This window comes from Aplysia californica, unplaced genomic scaffold (assembly GCF_000002075.1).
Source record: "Aplysia californica isolate F4 #8 unplaced genomic scaffold, AplCal3.0 scaffold00327, whole genome shotgun sequence".
In the NCBI taxonomy this organism is placed as follows: Eukaryota; Metazoa; Mollusca; class Gastropoda; order Aplysiida; family Aplysiidae; genus Aplysia; species Aplysia californica.
This window is the reverse complement of record NW_004797597.1, coordinates 714,897-718,887: the sequence shown is the minus strand read 5'-3', so window position 1 is coordinate 718,887 and position 3,991 is coordinate 714,897.

Genomic DNA, 3,991 nt, shown 5'->3' with positions numbered 1-3,991 from the left:
CTAGATCTAGCCCGAAACCTAGCAACACGCACGCATAATGTGTCTCCAACGATGTCAGGCGCTAGAGAAAATGTCTTTCAATTGACAAAAAAAGGAAATAATCCAGGCTGTTGACAAAAAGCAAGCTCCACTGGCAGAGATTTGTCGTCAGTTCGACATTCCACAAGGGTCGATTCACACCATTATCAAGGATAGAGAAAGGATAACGGCAGCATACTCCAATGAAAAGTTTGCTCTGGATCGAAAGAAAATGAGACTACCCGATGCAGATGCTGTGGACCAAGCTCTTCTGATGTGGTTTCAGGAGGCATGGAGAAAGTTGGTGCCAAACCCCTGTTCGTGGGTACTTGTGGCAAGGGAAACTACCCATGAATAAGTACAGCTGGATTAGTCCACAAATGCTTACTTTCCTTTGCATTTCTGATTAACAGGGATCGGATATAACAGGACATTTTCTGTACTCCCACCATCCCTGTTATATCAGGTTTCCACTGTAGCTGAAACTAAGTGAACTTACCTCTTTCAATCACAAATATCTTCACTTCTGCTCAAGATATATGGGTATTTTTTATCATCAAAAGCAAGATAAATGAACAAGCTTTAAGATGATACCAATAACTCCACATGCCCAAAAATTGACAAGCGCCTGATTCCATCGCGTCGTGATGCAATAGACCGAGATAAAGGATGATTATCTTCTTGCACTTTTGCACCCGATTCTTATAACTTCATGAGGAGCTGGGAACCTGGTCGTCACTTTATAAAATATAGTGTGGAATTCAGTTTGCATGGCGGGTAGAAGACATTATGCCTTGGACCTAACTGCTAGCACAACTACTGCCAATTTTTTTTTACAGAAAAAATAAATACTTGACTTTGGGAACCTTTTTCTTATTTGCACTTTTAAACAATGGTAGGCCTACTCCAATAAATGGGCACATATTGCTTTTTTTAGGAGGACCAAAGTCTTCATCACAAAAGACGAGCTGAGATGGCTTTCAAAACAAGACCAACATAATAAAGTCGAGGGCACTCGAGAATGAATGTATACAGAAAACAGGCATTGGCATCAGTACGATGTTAAGTAGGAGAGGCTGACACCAAAAAAAAAAGAATGGAATAAAGAATGAATATTTTTGAACTTTATTTAGCTCAAACTCTTCGTCTCAAACATCTTTACAAGTTCTGAAAACAAAATGACAGGGTACGAGTACATACCCCTTTCATACTGGTTACAACTGCAAAACACTAATAAATTGTTATAATCAAAGCTAAATTTTTAAAACAATGACAATCCATTATTTTCATGTTGACAACAAAGAGGCCATTCAATAATCAACAATAACATTTGCCAGCAAAAATTATGTTCCCAATTCACAAAGAGTATAATGATCTAATAACGATAACAAAATCATTTAGTCTTCACCTGATACACAATTCATCATCATTCTCTTTTTTTTCCTGAATTAAAATCTTCTTCACATCCAAATTAACGTGTTTGCTTTGGACGACAACAAAAGACATGCTTTTTTTTTTTTAAATGTAAAAATACCATTTTAGAGACTCACTTCCAAAAAACACTATTAAACTTTTTTCCAAAATATCAAGTTCTCCATAAACACTAAAGAGTATATATATATTATACATCTAATGAAAGAAATCACTGAATACAAAGGAGAAGAAACTTGAGCAACTTATACCTTCTTTCAGTCTTTCTTCTGATTACATTCATAATATTTCATGTTATTTAAATTTATGTAACATGCAAGGACATGGAAAGGTAAACATTTTATCAACTTTATGGCATTCTTGAGAGTGGAATAGGATGTTTCACAAGGTAGCCTCTAACAATTAGGACAGTGACACAGAGGAGAGGGATAGAAAAAAATAGATAGTTGGATAGACAGACAGACAGACAGACAGACAGATAGGGGAAGGGAGGGGGGGAGAGAGAGAGAGAGAGAGAGAGAGAGAGAGAGAGAGAGAGAGAGAGAGAGAAAGAGAGAGAGAGAGAGAGAGAGAGAGAGAGAGAGAGAAAGAGAGAGTATTGAGTATCGTCTTCCTGCGATAACTCGATCACAACACAAGTAAGACAAAAGACATCAAAGTAGCGGCAGTCATAAAGATTATAAAGTTGAAGTTCAAACAAACATTTATACGAGTTGGAAAGAACAACTACCCTCATCATTAATCAGACTCTCCTTCTGTCACAAAGTCCTAAAAGCACAAAGTTTGAAAGAGAACAATATGAGAACTTTCTATTTCCCCTTTTTTTTTAACAGAAGAAGCTTTTTAAAATTACAATTCGCCATGGTAAAAAAGGGTCAGAAATGACTTGTTCATTTCATCCAGTTGATTAAGAATAACAAAATGCATTAATTCCAGCAGTCTCCTATGTTGTCTATAACTATCAGTGTTGTAACCCTATGGTTACTTTTAAAACTCTGCAAGAATACATACAAATTATGTATTGTTGAGCCGAAGAACAAAATGTTGAACTTCTCAAAACCATACATTTGGACATAATAACGCCTGGTTTTCTTTAATGTCAATGACCAAACATCAGTCACAACTTATCAACATGTATTTCACACATTCAAAATAAAATCTGTCAAAAAACAAATCTAAATAGAGCCCATCAGAACCGACACAATCATTGCACTGAAATAATGTACACCCATAGAGGACCCCACTGGAAAAAAATGCATGATATTATAGAGAAGACCCAATCCATGTCCACTGTCTGGCTGGAAAAAAAAAGCCCTTACAGAAAAAACTGTTTGGGTCAAACTTGAGGTAATGTGAACCACAAAGTCCCTTAGGAGTGGAACTCAAAATCTCCTCTATTTTGTGAATTTCAACCTAAGCAGTATAGTCAACTAGCAAAGACGGCTATCATTATAATGGGGTTCTTCAACACGTTACACCAACTTAAGCAAAAAACAAAAGGAAGAAATTGAAAGTAAACAAAAATCTTATCTTTCACACCAGCAAAGTGCATTTAATAATAATAACTCCGGAAAAAAGTGAGGGTGGAGGGTCAAGTATAACATACAAAACAAAACAGGTCGTTAGAAATTTACATCATCAGAAAAATACTGTAAACATACATAGCCAGCCCAACAGAAAGAAAAAGCATGTCTCTAAAAATTTCTAAGAAATCGCCCTTGGATTACCACAACCATAAAGGCAGAAGACAAAATAATTAACACACTTCAAATGAAGAGCAGGTTATCACAAAGTCATGCATATTCCAGAATCTTCATGGTCAATACCAGATGCATAAAAAAGAAATCTCACCATTCAGCACTGTTGCTTGTTTTCTCCCACTTACGCAATGCAAAAGATGGGTTCAACATGGCGTTTCATATCAGAACAAATCTTTTTTATAGCTCTATTGGAACAAATGGTCATATTGAACTACTTTTATGAAATTTTATATCAACATAGCGGTACCTGTCTAAACTGTTGAAATGTGCCTCTAATATTGCTACACCAATTAAGACAATCTGTAATTGCATGAGACTTTGTAGAAACCCTGTGTTATAATATCATGAACGTTACAATTGTGGAGTATTACAGTAGCACACACACTCAGTGTAAATAATCCGAAGTCACACTTAATAGGTGATCTGTGATCGTGTGGCACACTTGATGAATGAGTAATGTTCTGGAAACTTTTGAAAATAATAAGCAAAGGTAAACAACAATACCACTACAATGTGAGTAACAGAATCTTCCCGAGGTAATTATAATCTTTCATTTGACCAAAAAAAAATGAAACGAAAGTATAAAGAATCCTCATACTTGTGACATGTCTTTCACAACTCAAACACAAGCACAATAACTTGCAATCAAAAACTTTCACTTTTTCTTATACAGGGATGCCAAATGATTTTTGAAAAAAAAATGGAAAATGAGCGGAGCATCACACCTCACCTAAAACGAACCATGTAAAATCTTTAAATGAGCAAACAAAAACATTTCTCTT